Source organism: Stegodyphus dumicola, chromosome 3 (assembly GCF_044657685.1).
Source record: "Stegodyphus dumicola isolate Sdum_Otavi_A_Nest chromosome 3, ASM4465768v1".
NCBI classification, from domain to species: Eukaryota; Metazoa; Arthropoda; class Arachnida; order Araneae; family Eresidae; genus Stegodyphus; species Stegodyphus dumicola.
This window is the reverse complement of record NC_140770.1, coordinates 132653616-132666949: the sequence shown is the minus strand read 5'-3', so window position 1 is coordinate 132666949 and position 13334 is coordinate 132653616. Positions and strand designations below refer to the sequence as shown.

Sequence of the window (13334 nt, the reverse complement as noted above, 5' to 3'; positions counted from 1 at the left end):
CTACATAACAAATATTATATCTTGTATTACGCAGTTTTCGATGATTTTACTTAATCAGTGTTGACGAAAATAATCTTTTGCGACTTAACATATCGTAGTTCCGTCTGAAGCATCTAAGCCTTAGAGCCTGTTCCCGATTCTGGAAAAAGGAAACTACAAGCATAACTATTTCCTTTTATTTCGATTATGTATTTATCATTTTGCTATTGCTTTCAGTATCATTTTAGAATATTAACATATTTAATCTGTAGAGACCTTTTGGGGCAGTGAAGATCGGGGAATGCTTAGAAAAAATTTACATGACAATTAATGGTCATTCGTTCTTCATAATAGGTCGTATCAAGAGCCGAATGTGTAAGACGATTAACAGTTCACCACAGGTTCTACACTTGGCAAACGATCAGTCCACTTGGGTAGTTAAAGTTTTTGCCATGTTTAACCAGACTGCAAGCCAGTTTTTTCTTAAAATTTCTCCACGAAAGCATCCTTCCCTCTAACATGACAACCCTACTGTGGATTGTCATAATCCAATAATCGAGTCGAATCTAGTCCTTTAAGAAAGAATTCAACGTTCTGATCTATTTCCTTAAAGCGGAAGTAAATATGTAAATTCGTTTTCTTAAGAATATCTTTCTCCAACTCTTAGTAACTGCAGCAGTTAATTTCAGGATTATTTATTATTAATAGCCACGTTAAGATTCGTCTTTAACGATATAGATTTAAATATTAATAGCGTATTCCTAATTCATTACAGAATTTGCGGGCAAATTTTAAAACCTTGTAGTTGCTTCTTCTGCAGAACTGTGCCGAGTTCAAGAGAAAATTTTAACGATTACTTGAAAGTTCCCCTATTTATTTTATTACAGACTACTTCTATTTTTAACTGGCTGGAATGTTTGAGTTTTAGATAGCTAAGAAACTTGAAAGTTCCTTGAATGCTTACTTAACACCTCTCTAGTAAACCCAGGACTTTATTATTGCACTTAACATTAATTTGTGTGTTGGCAAAATGGTTTCTAGTGACGTAGGGAATGCTAAAGATATGACCTGTTAAATGGAAAGAAAGTAATCGCTCTTGCAGTTGCAGTAAAATAAATAAATTGTAAGTAAAGGGGAATGTTAAGTAGTTGAAAGCTTTGATACCCTTTTAGCTGTTTGCCATTATTTTTGTGTAAAAGGAAATGTAAAGCTTTCAAGAACCAAACGGTACTTATCACCAACTTCGCGTGAATTGCTGATGGCTCACATTTCTGTTGTGGTTCTGGTGATTTTTCAGCCACGTTTGTTAACATTCATGCATTGTTTAAGTCTATGTTTGTATTCAAAGCAAAATAATAATAATAATAATAGTAAATGGAGTAGGTAATGTAGTATATGCTTTTAAGAAAGAAATTTATATATTCTTAGTAAATAGTTTTCCCGATAAGGTGACCGAGATCCATGAATTTATCATTTATTTTTAGCTTCCATTCACGTATACTACCTTCAATATCACGTTTTATTTCGCCTATAAGTTAAACCGAAAGTTGAGAAAATTTGGCTGGAGGCTTTATTTCCTTAAATATTTCCTAGACACATATTTCCAGTTGCAAAAGCTTCGGATTATTTAGTTTTTCCAAGTCAATAGAGCATGTAATGAGAAGAGTTTCAGCATTACTTTTCGCAGTGTTCTGTAAAAAAGTAAAATCTAACATTGTATGTTATCCGCATAGGACATAATTGACAGTTAAAAAGAGCAATCATTTTTTGTATTTCTAATGGTGGGCACTAGCCGTTAAAGGCGCTGGCCACTGCTAACGCCGGAAGCGGTGGTCACTTTATTATGGATGAACGTAATAGGCAGGCCATCGTTACCTCCTGTAAAAGGATAATCAATTTACATGTTCTCCGGGATTTAAACTTGGTTCCTTCGCTGCGGAAGTAAGAGTCACTAACCACTTTACCGTCTGAGCGGCAAAAGAGTAGTCATTGTACTTGAGATCTAAGTGGCAAGGAGTTATCACATATATCGATGCGTCCTCATCTGGCGTAAGCCAATTACAAGCTACTGAATAGTAAGTTTTGTGATTCAAATACTGTCGAAGAAGCAGTTAATCCCCCATGTTTCCATCTGAAATACAGACGAAGTGAAATGAGGTGGATGGTAACATTTCACACGAAGATTTTTATGTTTGGTTCTCGCACTTTAACGGGAGAAAAAGTACAAAATTATTGTATCAGTTACTGTGTGTTTTTGTTATGCAAGTGATTAGCATCTGGAGTATCAAAGATCCATGGATGTTCAGGTTTTTCTTCTTCCTTCTACAAAATATAAAATTCTCTACAAACCTTTGAACACGGAAATTTTAAATCAAAATTTATCATCTACTATTAAATACTTCGTGGACCAGCTGCATTAATTTTCCAAATTATACTCTTAAATACGTTTAAGGAACCACTTGCATTTGTAACTGGTCCCTTAAAAGTATTTAAATGCGAATGTTATTTCACTCTAACGAATTTATTAATCTCTTAAAGAACAGCTGGGTTCATTAGCTTGGAAAAACTATCAAACTCAGTTTAATTTGCTTTGATTATCTCTGCTAATTTTGTAACATTCCACTTTTAATTTATTGAAGCATAACGAAATGGAATTTTACCTCTTTTAAAATTATAAAATGTTTAGTGCAGAAGATTCTCATCGCCAATCGCCATAGTACGAAAACTATGTTCATGTGTTTCTTAATCTGAATATGAAGAAATGTTATAATTGGAAATAAATATTTAGTATATATATATATATATGTAAGCAATATAAATATGTAAGTACACAGAATTTGTCGTGAACTTGCATGTTGAATTACACTTTCAAGTTTCCTTTCAATTTCTTTGAAAGAATTTAAAAGATGCGAGTAGGTTCTCTGCATAGTGAGATTGAAAGCAATGTTTCTGTTTAAACCCGACCTTTGCAGTACGTCTGAATCCCGACGATATTGCTGGCTTCCTACTATTACAAGAATTATTAAACAGACATGTAACTAACATAATACAGATGTGTCAGTTTGAATTGAAAAGCTGCTCAAAAACGTGTGCACCAACGCTTCTTAAGCAGTAAATTCTCAACGAATTTAGCTCAGCAAAACGCATGTTTCAGTTTCGGCAAAAAGTGTAAAAAATTCATAAGTCTCCATCCTACCCCTATCTGAATAAAATGAGATCGCAAACATAAACGCCGTTGCATGTAGTCTTTGCATAAAGCAATCGATTGTATAGGGAGTTTCGCATGAGTCGAAATTGCGTCCTTTCCATTTACCTAGAACCTAAATATTTAAACTGCTGAATATCCTTAGTGAATCAGATTTAATTGTTTTATCTTCGGAAGAAATCAGCGAGTGGCACTTAGCAGATATTACGTTTTCTGAGTGAAACAGCAGCTACATCTGAGGTATTGTTTAAAATCAAAAAGCTTATTTCCTGGCTCATTACTAGTTCTCACATTGCCCAGTCGTAATGTAAAAGCAAAGATCAGGTTTTCAGAAAGTATGCTTTGCGATATTTTCAATATGCTACATCTGTTATCATCTCGTCTCATGATAATGAGTAGATTTATAGCGTATATCATAAAGGAAACTTTACAATGTTTATAAAAGCATCTCTGCCCGATTCGCAAGTTAATATTGTTTTCAAATGATGAAGCAGCACTACATTCTAGCATTACTTTGTGCATATTTTTAAACTGGTATGTTTGTTCCTGATGAATTAACCAGGAAGGAATTTGCTGATTGGTTATCAATTAGTTAACCAAGGTGAAGTTGACGATTGTCCACCAATTAGTTAGCTAAAATAAACCTGCCGATTGGCTACCAGTTAGGAAGCCAGGATAAACCTCCGGCTAGTCCTAATAATTGATTGAATTTCTGCAGCTGCAATACTTCTTATTTATATCTAAGGTGTCACGCATACGAAAACTTCACTGACTTCAATGAAGTTCTTATACGTATAACTCCGAACAAGTATGGTCTTATGGCTCAGGACATTGTTGATAGACTTTTAGGAACTACCAAAGCTGGTCGCAAAGTATTTAGTATTATTAAAAATAGGCCTTTTTAGAAAAAAAGAGAAAAAAAAAGCTCAATAAAGAAGTTGACTTTTTTAAAATTAAATATGCCTGATATAAAGCTGATAAACAGGTAACGAAATGATTAAAAATTCAAGGGGTCTATCAGTAGCTATCAATAGCACGTTGAATGTTCAAATCAGAAAATGGTAAAATTCTCTCTACGCGCGTATCATGTTTGTAAACGCTGAAGTAAAGAGTGAAAGATTTCTCATCTCATCCCCTGATGCATTCTGTCAGTCATTCCTTAATTGTTGTTCCTGATCTGCTACATTTGGGGGCACACGAATCAGATGGCTTACCATATCCCATGCATGTTCGATTGGCGAAACGCCTGGTGACCTTGCTGGCAAAGGAAGAGTAATTATCAAAAGCTTGGAGACACTCTAGAGATAAATAAGCCATATAGGATCTATCTTTATCCTGTTGGAAAATGGTCCATGAAGGGCAATGCAAACGATCGCAAGATGTCATCAACATATCGTTGAGCTGTTACAGTTGCGTGAGGATGAATAGGGTCGAACCGGTGTTATAGGACATAGCATTCCACACCATCACAAGAGGGGTAATGGCTGTGTGTCTGTAAAATAAAGCTTAAATGGGTCCGTTGGTCCTGGCCTTTCCACACACGCACCCGAATGTCATCCGCTCTAAGAATGAAACGGTGGCCATCGTTGAATATTATGTGATGCCAATCGGTTCATAGCCATGATGATCAGTTACGATATCACTCCATACGTTCTATTAATGCTATGAGGTTAAAGATAGACGTCTTAAAGGCCTCTGTTAACGGCACACCAACCTCAACCAAGCATCGTGAGATGGTGGAAAATGCCATGGGTAGTATGGAGGAGAGTGCAGCACGTTGGATAGAGGAGAATGATGCCGTTTGGGCAGTTCGAACCTGTCGCATAATGATCCAGTGTTGCCTCGCATTCATGCACCTTCGCTTTCCAGAGCCTTGATTCCGCCTGCAGCAATCATTGCAGTCAACACCTTTGCGCATCCGTGTCCATATGGTGCAGCTGGCAGCCCAGTGCTCTGTATGACAGCTCGCTTTACGTATACTATTGTTTGTTATACTACTAAGACCTGTTGTTTTAGTTTTGCAATTTTGAGTCGATTCACTATTAATGTCCGTTTCACTTTTCAAACTATTGCTACCAAATGTTAGATTCCTGCATTATACTTGAAGAAATTAAATAATGAAAAACCTGCATAAATGTAAGTATATTTCGCGCATTGTGATAAAACAACGGTACATAGAGCCATAGAATTTTGAATGACGTAATCCTCCTACGAATATGTACATGAGGAAGACCAAATTGGAAATTTGGAATTTGTTTTATATGGATTTCATATTTTGTAAAACGTTAACGAATTTTTCTGTAACAACCTCAACGATTTAAAAGCGAGCAATGACAACACTCTACGGAGGAAAAGTCTCTTTATCTCCAGCTCGTCGAACTGTGTATCGAAAATTCTAAAGTTATGCTCATTTTAAAGTTATTATGGGACATTGCTATTGAACTAAATTTTATGGTTTAAGTGCAAAGAACATGATATTTAATAAATAAAGGTAACCTACAAAACGCCCCTTTGGACGTAATTTAAAATTGGAAACACTTCAGATTATTTATTTATTTATTTATTTATTTTCGATTTTTTTTTCTAGAGAGTGTATAAGAGATCAATGAATTGGGTGCATTATTTATCTGAACTAGCAGAATGTTAGCAATGTTGCCTGTAGAGGAAGAAGACACTTTGCATATAGTCTTAAAATCTCATCGAAAGTACACGAGAACTAATTTGCATTCTGGCGTGAAAACGGAGAGTAGAAGTGACAGTACAGATCTAAATCATAATAACTGATTAATTACAATAATAAAAACCTTTCTACCTTGTATGAAATGATAATTTTTCTGATCATTTTCTTTATACAAGGAAACTTTTTATAAATTTACGTTGCTCAGAGTAGCTTTACATTGCATTAATGAATTTCGCATAAATGAAATTTTAACAAAATAATTTCGACACAGATGAACTTTAGATAAAGGAATAGTAGAAAAGAAATGAACATTGAAAGGAACTTTACATAAAACTTTAAAGAACTTTGCATTAAGAAATTTCACATAAGGAAATTTTTGCGTTTACAATTCTTTCATAAACAAACTAATAAATAATGAATATCATGCACAAATATTTTGTACCAAATAAGTATTTTATTCAAATTACACATGAATTATCGGAAATTTGTAAACGTAAGTTTCTATAAATATAAAAACTGTTCTAAATGTTCTGTAAGTGCGAAAGGCACCAACTGTTTTAAATTTTTGAAAGTGAGAAAGGCACCAACAGCAAAAGTTTAGAGTAGTTGAATTATACCTACATTACCTATGGTTAAATATTGTGTGTCCATTATATTTCATCCTGACTTGATTACCTTGTATTCCGTAAGTTTCAAAGCGACGTTAAAAATTTAGAATAGCACATGTCAAAACTATGTGCTGTATCGTAGATCTACTGCACGGAATGAGTTTTTGATGTAACAGTTTAATTAGCATAATACGAAAAATCACTATGCGCTTTGAAATTATTAAGTTATTTTGGAGTATTTGCGCGGATTTCTGGATTACGACAAAATCTGTTAAGCAGCTATTTGTGGATCGAAATCGGCATTTTACACAGATTTTTCATTTAAAAATAAAAACTTGAAACTATCTATCCTGAATATTATTTCTTCTCCAGCAATAAACAGGTATACGTTTCAAATAATTCCACTGAAGTTCTTTCTATTTTGAAACAGCTCACCAGGGGCCTAGCGGCAAAGTTGCTGAACGCTGGGAGTTCGATTTGAGTTTGAATCCCGATGAATGGACTGGCTGCATGGGCTCTTTTTCTCCATGCATAATATGCATACGAACTAGTTTCCTTCGGAAAGTCCTCCGCGAAGGCATCTCTACCCTTAGGCAGATAGCCCTCAATTGACTTGCCATACTTAAATAAGCCAAACCTGTTTCAATAACAGCTTATTGTAAATATATTATATCTTATCATTACTATACATTGCATCTCATCATAATTGAATCTATGTTCAGTTATACGGTTTTTCTCTCGCCTACTTAGCATGCCTTTGAGGTGTAGTGGTCTGCAGGCTGAGCGCGTATTCCAGAGGTCAGTGGTTCGATTCCCGGCGAAGGCGTTGCTCGTTTTTCATATGTCCTGTTTCCAAAAAATACCTAATGTGTCTACACAGTTACATTAAAAGCACATTCGCAAAAGTTTAAAAATATATCTGCAAATATATTTGATTAAATGAATATACATTCTGAAAGCACATACATTAAACATTTCATATTGAATGAAAGGTTATTCTCTTATGCTAATGTTGAGACTACTGAATCACACAAAAGCTTTTCTACTCGATTAACTGAAACAGCATCATATTACAATCAAAAACAGGTAACTACATTCATTAAATCGAATGCCAGATTTTAGTTCTAATCTAGGATATTGAAGTTTATAACATTTCTATGTATGCTGTTATTGAACAAAACTATTTTTAAGAACTCTTATTCTTCAACTTTGTATGTTAAACCCCTTTTTCTTTAACTGAGGACGTGCAATTCCTCATAGACTATGCATATAAATGATAATGTAAGAATTTGAAAGTCTAAAATATGAAACCTTTTAGCTGAATATTGATGTGATGAGTCCATTTTTATGCCCTCAACTCCTCTTCTTATCCCTTTTTTTCCTTGCAGTCCATTTTGGCGTCCCGCATGATTTTCCTGGAATGATTCATTTGTTACTGAAGTATGCATGGAACACATATGTATGTTTTAAAGTTAAAAAAATGTAAAGTATTAGTTAAATATTAACATATCCTATGTGCTTTGTTGCGAAAGAGTGCTACAATCCGTTTTTATATCTGCGCGTAGTTGTAGAAAGCAGAAAACGCTCGCTGATAAATTCTGTAAGCTTCCTGTTCGATAAATCAATGTTTGCCTGTAATATATAAGGATTTATACATATTTATATCTCCTTTGATTATTTCCAATTACTACATAAACAGTGAGAAGGACATTTATAGTGTACCAACGCAAAATACCAAAACGAAAATAATAGTCCTTCAGGACAAATTGTCCCTTTGGACTATAAAACAGGTTGCTATAAATTAAGAAGTCCGCGAAGTAAATTATTCCTGGCGCAAACTGAAAACAGTCCGTCAAAATAAATTTTGGTTTTGGTTTTGGTTTTATTAGATTACGGCAAAGCACTCGAGGGCTTGCTTAAAGGGAGGGATGCCTTCGGGAGGACTTTCTAAGGGAAACTGGCTCGTATACACGTTACACATGGGAAAACCACGAAAATGCCCATGCAGCCAGCCCGTTCGCGGAATTCAAACCTCGGACCGAACTACCAGTGTTCAGCGACGTTACTGCTCGGCCGCTGGTGGGCTAAAAACAATTTTTGAATTTATCCCCTAAATTTCGCACCAAATTTTACAAAAGTTAATATTTAGGCATAATTTGAGTCGTAGAATCAAAATATGAAAAAAAGGGGCATGCCATTTCAGAAAAAGTCTGATTTTGTGTAAAAATACCTATATTAGAAGAGTGCTTAATATAAATCTAATATATATATATATATATATATATACTAAGTTGCATTTCGAGAAATAAAAACAGCAGTTTGAATTCCGCTAATCCGCCCGGTAGAACGAGAAGTATAGAACAATCGTGTGGTAAAACCTGCATTATTAAAGATTAATATGGTGATGAACGTGCTTAGACTTATGTAGACCTCTACAAAATCTATTGGAAAAATCATTGAGAGTAATAACTGCTCTGAAGGTAAATAAATAGTAATAAAACGATAATATTGATTTACATAACTTATGACTCATGCATGGGCATTTTCCCAATACACGATAAGCTTCTTATGCACACACTCAGTTACTACAAACATGATCTACCATTTTAATGCCATATTTACATGCAGAAATTATTTGGTTACGGGTAATAGCCGTGATCATACAGCTGTTTTACTGTACATTACTTTCTAACCCGATTCTTCGAAGCGTAATTTTTATTTTTATGTATTTATTTATTTATTTATTTTGTGCACAGTATATTAATATTTTTTCAGAAGCTCCTTAACTTAGAAAACTGCGCTAGAAGTTACAACTTCCTAGTTTAAAGGAAATTTTTTGTATTTTATTTATCATCAAAGTAAGTAGAAACTAGCTGAAATTTCATAAAACTTTTCTCGTAAACGTAGTTTTCATAGTGAAATATTTAGTTTTTTTTTATCTTCTGTTTTAAGTAGTTTGAATTTTTTTCAATTTTTCCCCTAGATTCCTTTTTTTTCCAATATTTTTTTAATTCGATTTCTTTATTGATTCTTTTTTTCTAAAATAATCTAATAAAACCTTTTTTTACTTTGATTTAAAAACTTAAGTTTCTCCTTTTGAAAATACATTAACAGTTTTGTAATTTGATTTTTAATTCTGATAAATTCTATTAATAAATTTTAATTGCCGTCAAAAAGGAAATGATGAATTTAGGACAACATTTTTGTTTTATGAAATAAAGAGAACTAAAAATCAAACTCATATAAAATTGTAATTAAAGGCATGATTACATAGAATATATTTATTAAAAATTATTTTCTATGTCCTTAATTACATAACAAATTATTCAGCAAAAACTGCTAGTTGGAAAACAGAACTAAATTATAAACGCTTCTTAAGTTAGCTTTAGTTTCAATTATTTATTCCAGCATGTTATATAAACGATATTTTGTTACTTTACGAACATACACTTTCAGTAAAATATTTTTACTAAGATTATAGCGGGATGCAATTTATCACTATCATAAATACAGCACCTTTCGTCATTAATTCTTAAGTGTTACAGCTAGTGACAGAAAATTAGGAAAACATCAAAATCAATTTTTTAAACTTGCATTACGATGTATTTATATTTTTTAAATCTCTACCATTCTTATGTGTATCATGTATTAAATTAGTTTCCTTGACTTTCTAGCACGTTGATAGATCTTGTTTTGTTATCCAGATTGCCTGTACGTTATACCTTAAACTACTAATACAATAATATGATTAATTAATGTTTAGTTATCATCTTGATAATGAAATAGACGAAAATATTTTGATATTTGTTATTAAGTTATTGAAAATTTCAATTTGCATTTTTGAGAACTTCCACATTTTCCCTTGTGTGCTCTTGTGCTGTAAATAATTATTACATCAAACTCCCACTAAATGAATCCTGATTTAATTCCCATTCAACAAATAGATGTTTCACGTTAGTCTATTTATAAAATTCTAATAATCTCTAAAGTGCTTCCAGAACTAAAAGATCAGATATTGATGAGTCAATTTTATATCTTTTCCAGGCGCTGTTTAAGCAAGGGAAGAATGCAGAGAATTACCTTATCCATATATTTGTGGTCTTGTGTAAATAATCTTCAACGTCATTTACGTCTGAAAATGTACGATCGATTCGATTCACAGCGGGAGCACAATTATCACAGAATCATCGCCTCCGCGAATTTGTGGTCTCGTTCTTAACAATCCTTAAGGTCATTTTCTTTAAAAATGTGCAATTGAATTCCAGCGAGAGCGCAATGCGTTTTTCTCGTTCTCTATTTCGAAAAACTTAATAGTCTATATGCCATAGAAAGAAACTTTTGGGGGTGTCAGCCGAACAGCAGAACCTATGTAAAACGCATGTATACTGCTCAAAAAAAAAAAAAAAAAAAAAAATCTATATCTTCCGTTCTACTGGGCCGATTGACGAAATTCAACTTGCGTTTTTTTATGTCTCGAAAGGGCGACTTAGGATATGTGTTAGATTAATATATGTCATTGTTATAATATAGGTATTTTGACATAAAATGGGACTTTTTCCGAAATAGCATACCAGTGTTTTTCCATATTTCAATTCTACGACTCAAATTATACCAAAGTACCAAGTTTTGTAAAAATCGCACGAGTAGTTTTTGAAAAATTAGCTTTCAAAATTTTAGCTCCTCAATGTTAATTGAGTTTGGTAAATATTTACTAATCTCTTTTTTTTTATTAAACTTATTTAATTCTTCCTTTCACATTTCGAAACTCAGGTTCATTCCTAATTAAATTCATCCATTTTTTATGATTTATTTTTAAAATTTGTATTTTTAAATAATTTTAATAAGTTTTTCAAAAAAAATTGTATTATAATCTACCAAACTTTTACTGTCATCTTAAAGTAAACGTATTTCTAAGGATACCTGCAAAAAATTACAGTTTTTTATTCTAAATTTCCGAAGATATACGTAAATTTATATATTTTAGCGTTTTGAAATTTGGCATATTTGTTGAAAGCGATAAAACATTAAATGTGGTTTAGACTCTTTGCTAAAACCCTTTGGAAGTAGGAACAATGGGACATTTTTCCCGTTCGTACACAACGTAAAAAGATAGGAACGAGGTGCCTTTTTTTCCGCTCCGGCATAATGGAAGGAAAAGCAAAATTGGTTGTCATATATTAAGAAGTTCACCAAGTGAATTGCGCCAAGATAAATTTTTTAATTTCTCCATAATTCGCACCAAATTTTACAAAATTTAATATCTAGGCATAATATGAGCCGTAGAATCGAAATATGGAGAAAAATGGGCATGTTATTTCTGTAAATTTCAATTTTATGTCAAAATACCTATGTTATAACAATGCTGTATATAAATCTAATATATATCCTAAGTCGCGTTTTCGAGACAAGAAAAACACAGTTTGAACTTTGTCAATCGGCCCAGTAGAATGCGAGATATAGGAACTGTCCATTCACTCCCCCCCCGCAGTGTACAATCTCTGTCATATTGACGTTGGAGCTCTGTTCTATTAGAGCTCGAATGCCAATTCATCAATAATAGTATTCCCATACATACTTTATTAAATTTTGTTGCAAAAATTCTTCATTTTCATTTAATTATGATTCATGTGCTGCAGCATTAGACAAGTTGCATGTGATAGCTATGATTCCTGACCAATGGTACAGGGGCGGTGTTTTTCTCATATCTATACATACTACATAAAACAGTAGCAGAATATTCTGCTATACCTCGTTAACATGAATATGACATAAATTATATTATTTTTTTCGAAAAATATTACAATATTTTATCAAACAAATGCGCTTCTCTGAATTTTCCCAATTATTACAGTTCCTTTAGGTAAATAGTAGGTGTTTCATAATACTTCGGATGCCTGGCACCACATTGCCAAACATATCCACCTGTTTCTTGACCTAAAAATCGTCAAATGTAGTCTATTCAATTCCTAAAATAAAATGTTATGACATTAATTAAAATAGCATTGAAATATATGGAAACTGCATATGGGTACGCAAGGAGAAGAGGAAGAGCATGTGAGATATCATAAACTTGTCAGAGGCTGGAGATCTAGTTGGTAGATGAAAGAGAACTAACTACTCGGTGAAAATATCTTCCTTTACGCTAAACTCTTTGTGAGGTAAAATGATTTGTTTTCTAAAATAGACCACTGAAGTATAGGTGTTGTCATTCTCATTGTTATGTTTGATTGCCAGATAATTTGAATATCTACGACGTTAAAAATGACATAGTATTTTAGGTATATATAATACTTTAATAAAATTTATATAATTATTATTTTGTGGTATATATAATACCGTAATCAAATTTAAAATAGGAGGGTTTAATCAAATTTAAAGTTTACTTTATGTAATAAGCATTAGTAGTGGCATATCAATTAGTTACAGAAGTGTTACTATTAAAAAATAAGTTACATATCTCAAACTAAAATTTCGTTTGCACTTCCTTTTTAACCATATAATTCCAGCGTACGTTACGTACATTTAAGTCTCCCCATAAAATTGCTTTACTAGAAAATTGAAAGTTATCAAAATTTAACCTAGAATCGCATGGGGCCTGTAACAGTTAAAAATTTTAAAATGGATCTGATAAATCCAAACATCGACACGGACCATCTCAGCTGCACTATAATATATTTAAGGTTTGCTTCGACTATCATGAAAACATCAATGTCATGTGAACCCAAGATTGTCGGGAGTTGTGTTCCTTTTCCTGAGAAATTCCACTGACATACCATTGGAGAATTATCAGTCGTTGAATGTCCTTAAAAGGACAATTTGTATTGCATTTTTGAAATCATCATCAAAGAGAAGATAAGAGAGA

At 32.9% G+C, this 13334-nt stretch overlaps 1 protein-coding gene and 1 long non-coding RNA gene across 2 annotated transcripts in view; one reads left to right on the top strand and one right to left on the bottom strand.

Moving 5' to 3' along the window:
- LOC118195023 (tachykinin-like peptides receptor 86C) overlaps positions 1-13334 on the top strand; it is a 447592-nt gene that overhangs the window by 340730 nt on the left and 93528 nt on the right. The window lies entirely within an intron of this gene.
- Positions 1-13334, bottom strand: part of LOC146998087 (uncharacterized) — a 150735-nt gene that overhangs the window by 71971 nt on the left and 65430 nt on the right. Inside the window, exon 3 of the long non-coding RNA XR_015040269.1 lies at positions 7784-7887. This is a non-coding gene — a long non-coding RNA (uncharacterized LOC146998087). The remainder of the gene's footprint in view (positions 1-7783; positions 7888-13334) is intronic.